The sequence below is a fragment of the Macaca fascicularis genome, chromosome 3, assembly GCF_037993035.2.
Source record: "Macaca fascicularis isolate 582-1 chromosome 3, T2T-MFA8v1.1".
Classification (NCBI taxonomy): Eukaryota; Metazoa; Chordata; class Mammalia; order Primates; family Cercopithecidae; genus Macaca; species Macaca fascicularis.
In genome coordinates this window covers 148,024,827-148,040,266 of record NC_088377.1, presented here as the reverse complement: position 1 = coordinate 148,040,266, position 15,440 = coordinate 148,024,827, and positions in this window count along the sequence as shown.

Sequence of the window (15,440 nt, the reverse complement as noted above, 5' to 3'; positions counted from 1 at the left end):
CTGGAAACAGCCATGGTCCCTGTGGCTGGAGCGAGGAGTTTCAGGGGCTGAGGGAGGGCCGCTTTCCCGGTCTTCGCCTGCACTTCGTGTCAGCTCATATTTATCCTGCTCTGATCCCACACTTTCATCTTCCGCCTCTCTTATCTCCTCACCCTCCTTGTCCTCATCCTCCGGAGTCCTTTCACTGCTCCCCAATCTCCGGTCCCCTCTGCCAAAGCAAGGCATTTTGATCGGGCTTCTTTTAATCGTGTGGTCAACGGGTAACACACTGATGTTTAATTACTCTTTTTTCCTTCAGGTATCCTCACACTTACCCACCCCTGTTTCATCACCTCAGTTCTGACCACCTTGCATTCTGTCTTCCTTTTCCTACAAGGGCTCAATACCGACCGTCAGCATTACCCTTGGAGGGTATGTTGAATCTATTTCCTCCCCTGTCACTGCTTTGGTTTGAACCGTTTCGTACAAATCTGTTACAGAAATCATTACCTGGCTCTTCCATTGTTCTTTATTTCCTCCAACCTTACTTCCCTTCTATTCTCCCTTCTTCTGCCAAAGCTTACTTGTAAAAACAACTGCTCGAGCCATTCATCCCTTAAGCACCTGATACTTCTTGATACTCTATAGAATAGTCCCAATTCCTATGCATGAGCTCGAGTGATATTCCCAGTCTCCCCATTAACGCCAGCCCCTCTCCATAGACTAGGCGTTGTGCACTCTGGGTTCAGCCAGAATAGATGTGTGTGGTCCAGGAGGAACATACTCCATGCCTCCGTGCCTTTGTTTACGCTGTTCCCTATGCCTGGAATCATCTCTTGTCCTTTCTAGCCTGAAGAAACAAACCCTTTAGATATTTCAACCCTCAGCTCAGTTGTTACTTCCTTGTGAAACTGTAAACTTAGCTACAAAATTTGTCAAGCCTGTCTTTGCTTTCAGAGTGCTTCGTTCATATCTCTGGTGTAGCTTTTCTCATTATTGCATAGTACGTTTGTGGTCTTCATCTGTGAAATGGGAATAAAGGTAATATTGACCTTATAGGGGTATTGTGAGGATGAAATGAGTTATGGCCAGCAGGAGACCAGTGCCCAGTGCCTAGTTTGTCATGCCACGTGTTGGTGATTGTCATTAGCATTGTCCTTTATCCTCACTGAGGCTGTGATAGCCACAAAAATAGAGGCAGGTCTTATTCACTGTGTATCCTCAGCTCCCAGCCCAGCAGCTGCAAATGGAATTGAACCACAATATTTAATTTCCTCACTGCACTACCTCATGCACAGAGATGTTTGAGGAAACAAAAACAGGTTGAATTTCAGAAGACTTTTTCTTGCTACAGAAAAGCATTTTTGCAGGTGTTTGGGTGGAAATAAAGCCAAGTAACTTGGAGAAACCCTAGAATGCTATAACACCAACACCAGTTAGCTGGACCCTTGCAGTTTGTTGTCAGATAAGACATCCCCAAAGAGGCACTGAGACCCTTGGGGACCTGTGCTTAGAAGGTGCCTCGTGTTTGTAGCCGTGTCCAATTTCAGTGTCTGGAAGAAGGCAGAGGAGCTTCCAGCCAGATTGAGCATCTGTTCCCTGGCTGGCGGGCAGCATGTGTTCCTCACACAGATGGGGAAGCCAGGGAGAAGCAGAGATAGATGAGCCCTCAGCCCAGTGAGCTTACACCGTGGGGATTTGTCAGAATGCTTTGTAGTGACTTTCCTAGGGGCAGAGAAGTAAAAATTAAGATAACTCTCGATATTGGTTTCTATTCATTCTATCATTGAAAACCAAGTAAAATTAAGATCCCTTAGCTGTGTATTGAGTTCTCCATTCACATACCCTTGGCTGCAGCCACCCTGTTCCCTAAGCTGGTACTTCACTCTCTCCATGTCTCAGCCCCATTGAAATGCCTTCTTGTCCATCTGCATGTGTATGTAGCCTACTGATCTTTCAAGGCTATCCAAAATGTGATCTCCCTTTTCCAGATAGGCCAGGTCTTAGGACTCTGGCCACATCTATAGTCCTTTCTACAGGAATTCCCACCTGTAACTCTACTTCTGAGGGAAGTAGCCCAAATGGTCGCATGATTGTAACTCCCCAGCCTTGTAATCTGTGCCCCCCTTCTTCCTCTGCCACTGCTAACTGGGCTGGCCCTGGAGCATGGACCAGCAGATTCTGAGGTGAGCAGAGGAGAGCTTTGCCCACTAGGGATGTGATACAATGGACCAATCATATTCCCTCTTAGGCAGCTTTAATGTGAGCTAAAGGAGGAACTGCACAGTTAGTAGAAGGCAGGAAAAGAGGCCACAAGGCCATAGGTCTTTGAGAAGTTTTCAACAAGCCAAAGCCATAATTAAGCAACGCACACAAGATATGTTCAGTGTAGGATAAGTTAATTAGTTGACAGTGGTAGGAACGGTGGGTGTGCATGGTAGGAGCCAGGACCACGAGGACGATTATCTTGTACTGATAGACCCTAACCCCCTTCCTCTTCCCAACCTACTTTCCTGAACCCTGGGTCCCATTGAGGACCAGCTACATAATTTGCAGGACCCAGTGAAAAATGAAAATGTGAGGTTCTTTGTTCAAAAATTAAGAATTTCAAAAATGGCAGCCTTACTTGAAGTGAACCAAGTGTGTTTCTGTTCCTTATAACTGTGATCGTTTGACTAACATAGTCCTCCATTAAGTCTTGTTCCCCTTCCTTTGTAAATAGTTTGACTTTGAAGTAGGGACAACTTGCAGTTTCTTTTTAACTCCCATGGCATTTTATTCTTAACTTTGAGAACTTAGCACTTTATTAGAGCCCAGGAGTTAGTGAGACTCACGTCTCACCTTCCCATCTGGAGGCTAAATTATTTTAAAACAGGTCTATGTCTGATTTATCTTTGCCAGCCTCACTGTCTTCTTATCCAGCTCACATTGTTATACCAACTAACTAGCAAAGGGATCATCTCTCCTCTATTGACGTGGGTTACCCATAGTAATTAGCTATGTGACTGAGGATAAGACCAAACTGTCCTGTTCTTGGGATAATCCCTTGCATAAAATATGCCCCTGGTGTTCTTAGGATTATAACAGTAGGGCATGTTCCCCCTTCACCCTTCTGAGAGAGAAAAAGCATACTAGTGATCACAGAATCACCACTCATAGACATTGGTTTCAATAATTACAGAAAGAGGCTTTTTGAGCTCTCAAGTTGGTAATGTAGGCTTATAGTTTATAGCACATTTATAAATATGCATCAGGAACTGTGCTAAATACTTTGCATCAGGAAATAATAAACTTTATGCATCAGAACTGTGCTAAATACTTTGTCCACATTATCTTCCTTAACTTGATTCTCATCACAAACACAATAGAGGAGTTTCTGTTTTGTCCACTGGGCAATAGGAAGAACTAAGGCTTACCTTACATTGACCAGGGGCACTGCCATGTTACTTGATACCAAAATCCATACTCAGCCTCTGCTTCCTGTTGCCTCATCACTGTGGGATTTCACCAAATCTAGGTTGTGGGCCTAGGCAAAACTGTGTCTACTGCTCCCTCCCTCCCTTATCTGAGACCATTTATTCCAGCTTTTGGGGGATTGCTACCTCTCCCACAGGTATGCATTGCCAGCATGCTTCCCCATCACTTCTATTAATCAAAGAGAAAAATTCTCTGCTAAATACAATAGGGAGTTTAGCATTTGCATTTTTTAAAAGAGTCCAGAATCTATATTTAATCTGAAGCATGATGCTTCTAATCTTTTCTATAGCAATAACCCTAAAGGGAGTGGAAGATGTTTGATCAGTCACTCCAAAAGGAAATTTTCTTCGAGTCTTACATTCTAATTTGTATAATCCATAACAATTTTGTTGTATACTCCATATTATGTTTATTTTGATGTTAACATACTATTTTAGATTACTTTATTAAATTCGATCGATGTATAAATCTTATTAAATTATTTAGTTCTACATGCCTACCCACTCCAAATCTTATAAGAAAAATGGAACTCTTGGAACATGTGCCAAATTTATCCTATGGATGCTTATATTCACTGGTTCATGTCTGAAATCCTCAACCCAAGAGGTTTAAAAGTCATAAATTAGAAAATTGTTAGAGGCAGAATTTGAGGATCAGAGAGTGAATGGGTGGCAGAGGGCAACGGTGAATCCCCGGTGGGTTTCAGCTCATACCTTGCTGGCCCATCTTCCTGACCATGCACCCAGGTGTCAGGGTGTCAGCTTCTAGACTAGTATATAGAAAAGTAAGAATGAAGTAGATACTAGTCCTGCTGTCTGGGCTGTTCAGCAGATGCTTGACAAATAGGATGAAGTTGGGGTGTCATGCCTAAAAGACCACAACAACTGAAACATGCCTTAAAAAGGGATTCAAAACCATGATAGAATAGTAATATTCAACTTCACTGGAGCACTAAAAATATACTAGACAATTGGCGAGGTTTTTAAATTTAAAAACGTGTTTTATTAATACATATAGAAGAATTTTGAGGTATTATTATCATCTGAATTTTATAGATGAGAAAAGTATGACTCAGCTAAAATAGCTTGCCCAAGGTCATATGTTAATAGCTGATAAATTACTTGGCAATATTTTTGATTGTCTACTCAATTGCCATTCCCTCCCTCCTTGCTAATAAAGCCATGATTGGGTTAATCCTCTTCTAAGAAGCCTTATCTTTTAAAAGAGGCTGGGTCCTTTTCCAGCTCCACTGGAGGTGAGAGGGATGTGAACTTTAATTGGTTGAAGCCATTTATGGTCATCTCGTTACCCTTGTCAAATGATCGGGTTAGACATGGGCAAAGAGAGGTGAGTAGAAGTCAGCAGGGAGGCTTGGGGATGGGAAAGTTTTCCTTGTTCTTAAAAATGGGGCACAAAGGAAGAATGTTTATTTTTATGCTTCTGGGCATTGTCATCCAAATACAGCATTTAAGACCTGTGGCACACATTGTAAAGGACCCAGATGATAACTTCCCTCAGAGAAGATTTATCCTGTCTTCTGCTCAGGAGATACAGGGATAACTGATCCCATTAAACCAATCAGTGACTAGGGAGAGTTGAGCTTGTTACCGTTCTTGAAAGACTGTGCCTACCTCTGATTCTACTCTATTACTAAAGTATAGTTTTCACAGTCTTTTGACTGCGAGACTGGTGTGTTTCACTGGAGCACCTTCCTCAGGAAGTATTACACTCTGATGTTCATCTGCATTACTGTGAGACTGCAGGAAACCCCACTCAGCTTTTCAGAGGTGTTCTTCTTAGATGTTTAGCATAGTGCCCCAGCTTCAGAATGCTGTGAATGTCTTGGGGAGAAAATGGTCCTTGTGTTAGGCTCTGTTCTCTACCCTTCTGATATGGTTTGGCCGTGTCCCCACCCAAATCTCATCTTGAACTGTAGCTGCCATAATCCCCCTGTGTCATGGGAGGGACTCAGTGGGAGGTAATTGAATCATGAGGGTGGGTTTTTCCCATGCTATTCTTAAGATAGTGCACAAGTCTCACAAGATCTGATGGTTTTATAAAGGAGAGTTCACCTGCACATGCCCTCTTGCCTGCTGCCATGTGAGACATGACTTTGCTCCTCTTTCACCATCCGCCATGACTGTGAGGCCTCCCTAGCCATGTGGAACTGTGAGTCAATTAAACCTCTTTCCATTATAAATTTCCCAGGCTTGGGTATGTCTTTATCAGCAGTGTAAGAATGAACTAATACACTTTCCCTTCCTACTTGGACATCAGCCTCCCCGGCTTTAGTTTTGTCTCTCAGCCCCATGAGACCACCCAAAGTCTCCCTGGTATCTCTGTCCCCGGCAGTGACCCAGTACTCAAAGTTTAGGTGCTCAGCTTGTTGTCCTGAGCCCAGATTTGGCACATACCCACAAGGACAAAAGGCTGCAGAGTCAGCACACTTTGCCACAGTTCTCCTTGTTCTAGAATCCTGTGCCCTCTCGTCCCTATTGCATCAGCAATCTTCTAACAGAGGATTTTTTAATTTTACCCAGTTTGTTTAGTTTTTTTTAGTGGGAACACAGGTCAGCTGCAAACTACACCAACTCTTACTTGGAAGTTAAAGGGACTCTGTTGCGTTTAAATTAAAGTAGATGTTGTAAAATGACAAATATCTCAAATATCTTTTCTAATTTTTATTATAAAAATTTTCATTTACACAGAAAATTTGAAAGAATAGTGAATCAATGTCACATACCCACCACCCACATTTTTAAAATTATTATCATTTTGCTATATTTGCTCTGTCATCTAACATTTGCTGAACCATCTCAAAATAATTTGCAAATATCATGATCCATTTATCATAAATAATTGAGCCTGTATCTTCTAAAAATAAGAAAATTCCCTTTTGCCATAATACCATTAAGGCACCTAAATTTAATAATTTCTATCAAATACCTGATCCATAATTAAATTTTGTCTATTGTCCCAAAAATATCATCTCTACTAGTTTCTTCCAAGTAAGATAAAGTCATGCATTGATTTTTTTTCTGACCTAGCACTCTCTTTTAAATGACATAGCAATTTTAAAATGATAGACAACTGATTTAGGTTAAATATTTTGGTAAGGATACAACATAGATGATGCTACATAGCTTACATTGCATCATATTAGCAGGCACATGTCTCATTGCTTCAATATTATAGATGCTAATTTGGTCACTAGGTTAAGGGGATGACAGTCAGATCTTTCCACTATAGAGATTATGTTTTCCCTTTGCTATTGCCAGGTCACCTGGCACAGGGCAAATGTCCTGTTTCCCACTAAATTTTTACTTGTTGGTTTTAGTATTTATTGGTAATCCTTGCCTCAATAAATTATCTTATTGGAGATTGCAATATGGGTAATTTTCTAATTCTCTCATTCCTCCTACATTCATTATCTGGCATTCTTCTCTGCTAGAAAAGAATTGTTTTAAAACTTCCACCTCATCAACTGAGGACGAACTATAATGTCTCCTAAAAATGGAGGATAAATTTTAGTTCCTCTTTTATAACTAACTTTCTGAATAAGGGGATGATATGTCACCTTTAATGGTAGCAAATTTATTTTTTCCCCCCTTTTGGAGTATAACCATGGACTTTTATTTATTCAGTGTGTTTGATGAATTATAGTCATTATTCTCTTGATGTTTAAATTATTCCAAATATTGCCAGTGGTAGCTCCTCTCAGTTGGCATGCATGTGATAATTAAGGACTTCTGTGCTTTCTGGAACAATGTTCTGTGTTTGTACTTACTCTAGCCATTTCTCCAAGAAGCCTTGGTTGCTTTAACTGGAGAATAGTATATGAATCAAGATAATTGAACTATCAGGGCTTATTACTACAAGAATGACATTGCTTGAAACCCTTTCAGTGGATAGAGACACTATATATATAGTATATGTAGTTTTAAAAATCATGAATTTTCATCGATATTTCTAATTAAAATTTAATATTACATTTTGTCTAAACTTCTTTGTATCTCTTTTCATTCCCACTGAAAATCTTGGACCTTAATAATATGTTTCCTAGCTTTCTCTGTCATACAAATACATAAGTTAATTCAAAATTATAGTGCTATATTATATGATACCATTAAATCTTGGAATATATTCCACTAAAATGAACAGTTAAAAGTCAACTGAAGTCATTCTTTACCTTACCAATTTGTTATATTCTCATGTTCCTGTTTTTAGTTTGTTTTCAGTTTTACAGTTCAGCTATTTTAAAGTTTTATTTTGCTTTTAGTATGTAAATGCTTTAATCATCTCCTATTCACCCCCATTGGTGAGGGAGAGATTCCCACCGTAGGGTTATGGGGGTGGCTGAACACATACGACCTGACCCTGGACAAAGGAGATTGGCAGCAGTTGATTAGTGATGTATACTCATGGCTTGGGGGAGCAGGTCACAGCACACCATGCAGGGCCACACAGGGAGGGTCACACGGGGATAGCACTCAGGAATAGAGTGAACAACCCAGGAGCTATTGGAGGCAGGCTTTGTAGTACCAAGGGGCCAAAGTGCCCCAGGTTCCCATAGGAAGATGTGTGTTTGAATAATGCTGTGGACTGGTGGCGAACCAAAACCCTCTACTCAGGAAGAAGCAGGAACTGTGTCTGTCCCTTTCACAAGGAGGGTTGCTTGGCTAGAGGACCTTATCTGCAGAAGCAGAGTCAGGAGGGGAACTTAGGGTACAAGGCCCTCCTGCTCTTATCAGATGTCAAGGCAGAACATCATGGAGCCTTAACTGAGGTCTTCTAGCACAGGGACACATTTATATGTGGTTCAAAATCATATACAAAAGAATCCCCAGAGAAGTACTGTTTCCATCCTTATTCCTTCCACTCTCTTTCTTACATAAGATAGTTTCTTTTTTGTTAGCTTCTGATTTATTTTTCTAGTGTTTCATTTGGAAAATAATAAGCAAATCAGCAAATCTTGCTCTGTACTATTTATTATCCACCTATCTACCTACCTGTCGTTTTTTGCTTCCTTTGTAACAGAAGAAGCACACTTACATACATCATTCTGCATCTTGCGTTTTTAACCAGAATACTCCATATTAGTACATAGAAATTTTTTTCTTTTTTCTTTCTTTCTTTTTTTTTTTTTTTCACAGCTAGGGAGTACACCATTGTGTGGAAATAACTACAGTTTATTCAACTAGTTCTATATTAGTAGATGTTTGAGTTGTTTATAATGTTTTGATATTACAAAAAGTACCATAATGAATAACATTATGCATATGTTATTTTGTCTTTCTGGGGTTATATCTACGGAATAGAGTCTAAAAGTGGAATCGCTGAGTTGAAGGTTAAATTCTTACATAACTTTATTAGATTTTGCCAAATTCATCTTCACATGGAGTTTTCCACTCCCAACAGCAATGTATGCCTCTCTATTCCCTCAACAACAGGGTATATTGCCAAACTTTTGAATTCTTTGCCAATCTGAGAAATGTTTTATCAGTGAAGTTTTATTTATATTTCCCACCTGAATGAAGTTTGTGGATCTTTGGTTCATTTAATTGCTATTTATATTTATTTTTGTCAGAAGTATTTATTCAGTTTATTCAGGTCTTTTGCTCAACATTTTCATAGGTTTCCAGTCTTCCTCTAGATTTTTAAGAGCTCTTTATATGTTGGGGAGAATAGCCCTTTTTTTGTAGTGTAAATAGCAAGTATTTACTCCCAGTTGAACCTTTTTCTTTTCAATTTGATTATGATGTTTGTCGCTATGCAAAATATTTTTATTTTAATATATTTGATTTAATAATATTATTTTATTTTTATATTTTCCCCATTCCCAGTTAATAGATGAATTCATCTATGTTTTCTTCAAGTACTGCATGGTTTCTTTTCTTTTTTTCTTGCAGTTAGGTCGCTGATCTATTCGGAGTTTATGTTAGTGTATAGTGTAAGGTACGGATTCTATTTTAAGTTTTTCCAAATGGTTTATCAATTGTTTCAGTACTTGTTCTGATAATGGCTATTTTCCTAAGTGGTTTGACATATCATCTTTATAAAATATTAAATTTCCACATATACTTTTTAAAGCAATATTTATTGAGTTTCGCTGTTGATGCTATATTCATTTGATTAAAAGTACTGGAAGTTTTCCTTCTTTACCTCTGCTCTGGAAAAATTCAAACAGCATTGGGTGTATATGCTCTCTGAAGGTTGGGTAGAATCTCTGTGAAACCATATGAGTCTGGTGCTTTGCGGGAGTTGTAGCTCCTTCATAATTTTCTCTATTTCTCTATAATGTTTTCTCTTTGACCTTTACTACATTCAGTTTTGATAAATTATATTTTCCTAGAAAATTATGCATTTCATCTAGGTTTTATAATTTATTGCCATAGAATTGTTTAAAATAATCTTTTAGGTATTAAAGATTTCCTTTCTTTCAATAGAAATTTCCCTTTTGTCATTTCTTATTTTGTGTAATTGTGCTTTCTCCTTTTATTTCTTTGGAGTAGTTTGCCTGTTTTGTTGACTTTGCAGAGAACACACTTTAAAAAAATTAATTGTACCTACTTTCTGTATTTTAACTTACTCTCGTCAGTCTTTTTCAAAACAAACAAACCTGAAAATAAACAACCATAGGGAGTCTAGCCTTATTGTAACAAAGAAGACTGCATCCATTACACAGATTCCCCACTCTTCCCCTAAGTTCAGCCTTTATGATTTTCTACATCTATGTTTTGGATTTCAAATGCCTGCTGATCCATGTAGCTGAACCGTAGACCGTCTCCTTTTTCAAGGTTCCTCTAGATTTTTGCCGACTTCTCAGTAATGATAGGCATAATTCATTTCTATTGTCTCATCTCCTTGCTTTACAGGCAAATAAAGCTGCAATTCCAGGAACCAAGGTCTAAAGCAGAGGTGCTTGCAATGACAGGGGAAAATGCCACACACCAAGAACAGAAATTACTTTCCACACTAATGGGGAAACACTGTTCTTCCTAATCCCAAATCTGAGGCAGCTCACTGGGGATTCTAAGCAGTAAACTTCCTATGGGCCTTGGGAGAAATTGGCCCAGGGCTGAGAGGGTGCGTGATGGGCAGACAGGTGATGTGCGCTCACTGGTTTCCTACCTCCCTCCCCAGTTCTTCCCTCTGGGCAGGCCCCTTGTCTTTTTGTTCACTTTCAATGCACCAGATTGTCTGACACCCAAACCCAGTGAAACTCTGCTTTTAGATTTATTTTTATTTGTTTTAATTACAGAAAAATTTAATTATGCACAGAAGTCAAGCAAGTGATAGAATGACCTCCACATACTGATGTACCAATCACCAATATTCTGCCAATTTTTTTTCATCTTGCACCTTACATCACATCATGTCATCTGTAAATTTTTCAGTGGTGACCCTTAAAACAAACAAACAAAACACTACAGGCTAGGCACAGTGGCTTATGCCTGTAATCCCAGCACTTTGGAAGGCCAGGGTGGGCAGATCACGAGTTCAGGAGATCAAGGCCATCCTGGCTAACACGGTGAAACCCCATCTCTGCTAAAAACACAAAAAATTAGCCAGGTGTTGTGGCACTCACCTGTAGTCCCAACTACTTGGGAGGCTGAGGCAGGAGAATTGCTTAAACCCGGGATGCAGAGGTTGCAGTGAGCCAAGATTGCGCCACTGCACTCCAGCATGGGCGACAGAGCAAGACTCTGTCTCAAAAACAAACAAACAAACAAAAAAAAATTACACAAAATGTCATTTTCACATTTAACAAAATAATGATTCCTTAACATCACATACTAGCCAGTACAGGACATATTCCATAATGGTCTCAACAATATCATTCTCTGGTTGTTTTAACTGAATCAGGATCCAAACAAGATCCACACAAACTTTTGATGATTCAGAAAATGCAGATGAGTTGGAATATGGTCTAAAATGGTCCAAGTCTGAATGGTTAAATTATTTTATAAATTCTACAACTTTCAGATCCAGGCAGACATACAAATCAAACCAATAAATTATGCCTTTTTTCACAAAAAATAAGAACTTTTTATTGTGTACTAGTAATATTTATGAAAGACTGCCCTGAACATGCTAGAAGCACTTGAAAGCAATATTCTAAGCTTCAAAAAAAAATACATACAGATTGTTTTTTCTGGTTTTATAAGCAAGGCAATTTCATTCCTGAAATGTGGGAAATAAGAAACTTAGCAAGAACAAAAAATATTGCTTAGTTCTATTACTTTAAATAATTGAAATGTTTTGTCATATTTTCTTGAGGTAACCTTCAGTCATATATTTATTTTCTTTTAGAATGAAATGATTATATATATAATTTTATATAGTATTTAATAGCTTAACATAGATAATGATCATTATATCTTTACTTATTCTTTAAAAATACCTTTTTTCTTATACTTTAAGTTCTGGGGCACATATGCAGAACATGCAGGTTTATTACATAGGTATACGCGTGCCATAGTGATTTGCTGCACCCACCAACCCGTCATGGTTCTGTATTTATGTTCTGTGCTAACTGAGATAGCTAGACTCACATTTTCATTCACTGGTGGCTCCAAAGGAATGTTTTCTTCTGTACTCCTTTGACAAGTCCTCTGTGCTGGGAGATCTCCTGTTCTCTTTAGAGCTGGCAAGCAGACACTTTTGTTCATGTATTGATGAAATCGAATATTATATCTAAAATACTATGCATGATATATTGGCTCTAAAGATGTCCTCCAGCAAGTGCTTCCTCTATGTTTATATTGCCTTCCCCATCAAGACATAGAATCTGCCTTTCCTCTCCTTAAAATCAGGCTGGTTTTGTGGTTTACTTTGGCCAACAGAAAGAGGCAGAAGTTACACTGTGCCAGTTTGGGCCCAGCTCTTCACAGGCCTGGCAGCTTCCACTTTTGCTCTCTTGAAATCCAGCTACCACGTAAGGAGATCTCAGCTTTCCTGCTGAAGAGGCTGCATGGAGAAGAATCCTGGAAAATGACAGGACACCTTGGACATTCAAGCCCTAGGTGAGCAGTCAGATGAGTGCAACCACATGAAGGATCATAGCTGACACCACCTAGAGCTGAGATGAACTGGCCCTGCTGAGCCCTGACCAAATTGTAGAATTATAAGCAAACACATGGTTGTTTTAAGCCACAAAGTTTGAGGGTGGTTTCTTGTGCAATAATAAATATTTTCTCTACTATGCATGGATCCCTGATTTTGCACATTTAAAATAAAATTCAGTGTGTGATAATTGTTACTGAAAAGACATAAAATACTGAGGGAAATCAGAACAGGGAAAATACATGTAGGCAGAGGCATTGGGGAATCCTTCACAGAGAAGATAGTAATTGAAATCCATTTCCCTCAAGAGATTTTACACATACCCCCCACTACCACCACCACCACCACTGCTTTCATATTAAGATTTAAATAAATAACACATCCTGACAATTTACTTGAACCCTTCTGTCCAGTTGTTTGCATTTTAGTGGAGGACTACATTAAGGAATGGTGGCGTTTCAGAAACAACCACAGGGAAAGACTTTGTCAGAACCTTTGCAGCACCAACCAACTTGTGTCACATGGTTGATCTTTACTACATTTCCTGGAAGAGTGGCTCTATTTGTATCCCCTACCATGTCCACAGGATGCCACAAAGGGACAGTCTCCCACTCAAAGCTATATGTTTTGATTCTCTCTTTGGAGCTCACTATAAGCCTCGAAATTAACCAGCTCAATACAAAGACTTCTGTCTCCTTGCATTTCCAACCAGTGATAACTGTAGGCAAACTAACCCTGCATCTTCAGTCTTCAAAAGGTAGCTACGTGTGTCAAGCTCTTCCATCATAAAAATTTCAAACTTGCACTTAGTTGAAAAGTCAGCAATATGGCAAGTATGATGGTTAATATTAAGTGTCAACTTGATTGGATTGAAGGAAACCTAGATAGCTGGTAAAGTATTGTTTCTAGGTGTGTCTGTGAGGGTGTTGCCAGAGGAGATTGATATTTGAGTCAGTGGACTGGGAGAGAAAGAGCCATCCTCAATGTGGGTGGGCATCATCCACTTGGCTGCCAGCTCAGCTAGGACAAAGCAGATGGAAGAAGGTGGGATAAGCTGGCTTGCTGAGTCCTCTGGCTTTCATCTTTCTTCTGTGCTAGATGCTTCCTTCCCTTGGACATCAGACTCTTTGGCCTTTGGACTCTCGGACTTACATCAGTGGTTTGCCAGGGGCTCTTGGGCTTTCAGCCACAGACCCAAGACTGCACTGTTGGCTTCCCTGCTTTTGAAGCTTTTGGACTTGGTCTGAGCCACTACTGGCTTCTTTCTTCCCCAGCTTGCAGATGGCCTATCGTGTGAGCCAATTCTCCCTGATAAACCTCTTTCATGTGTAGATATATTCTATTCTGTTCCTCTGGGAACCCTGGCTAATACAACAAGTAAGCAGATAGATTTAGAAGACCAAACCCAGTGAAGCTAGGTTTCTAGATCTGACATTGGAATCCAGTAAATTTAAAGATGCACATACTATGTGACCTAGTAACTTGGCTCCTAGTATATATCCTCAGTGTGTCCAAGGTGACAGTATGCAAGTGTTCACGAAATGACAAAAACTTGGAACCACTTTACATGTCGATGAACAAAAAATAGCAGAAAAACAAATACGTGTATATTCTTACAATATATAGCAACAACACAGAACTAGAATACATATATTAATATCCATAAATCTCAAAAATAGGTTGAGTAAAAAAAAGCAAGGCACAGAATACCATTTACAGTATGACATCATTTATAAAGCTTTGAAACATGCGAAGTAATACAATGTATTATTGTGAATATATACATATGTATACATATGTAGTGAAGTTTAAAATATGGGAATGATAAACAGCAAATTCAGGATACTGATTACATCTTGGGGGGATATAGAGGAAAGGGATTAACAAGGGATATAAAAGGTCTTTAATTATGACTATAATATTTTATTTAAGTTGGGGAGTAGGTACATGAGTCTCAGCATATTGTTCTTGGTACTTCTCTGTATGTCTGAAATATTTTTCTTGACATTTAAATGAAAGTAGATGAAAAAAATTGTCTTAGGGTGAATGGACTCTCATTGGAGATCATTAAGGCAGTTTAAGTAATAAAAAGTACACTGAGCTAGGAATATGAAGATCCAAATTCTGGTTCCATTTCTGCTCAGTGATTCTAAACAAACCACAAGTCACTTTTGCTCTCAGTGCTGCATTCTCCTGTACTGAAAGGAGAGATCTCTAAAGATCCTGCCAATCCCAAAGAGCACTTAAATTTTCTTTCAACCTCAAGTTCTTCCAAATCCATGTTATATTTCTCAAGGGTAGCAACATGTCTTAACTACTTACATTTTCAGTGTCTTTTCCATTGTCCATAGATTCTCAATAAATTTTAAGGCCCTACATAATAATATGATAACTTATAGTGACTGAGTAACAGCCACAATAAAAATGACAAAATCTTTTTTTCTCATTATTAGCTTTTCCTAAGTCAAATAGCTTGTTAGAAGTGACCACACTCAGTTTTGTGTTCCACGCATGAAGTAGCATCCCAGAGAAAAAGCTGTCCTATTCCAGACTACACCTTAAACCCTGGCTGGATGTGCTGATCAAGTATGTTTTTGATTGCAAGAGACTGAAAAAGAGAGGGAGAGAGGGAGGGTAACTGCATGTGTTATCATATTAACTAATCCTTGCAGCCAGAAAAGAGTTTCAAAATGATGCGTCTTTGATGAAGAGTTAGTGGTAATTATCTTCTTAAGGATGAAAAGTTCAAAATGTCAATCTGATTTTCCCTCCTTGCAAAGCATGTGGAAACAGAGATAATTTGGGTAGCGTATATACCTCTTCTATTAATGTGACTTTTCAAATATCTCTTCCCCCTTTTTTCTTCCCCAGCCATTGCTTGCAACTCACTTTGGATCTCACTTTGTTCTGGAGTCTCT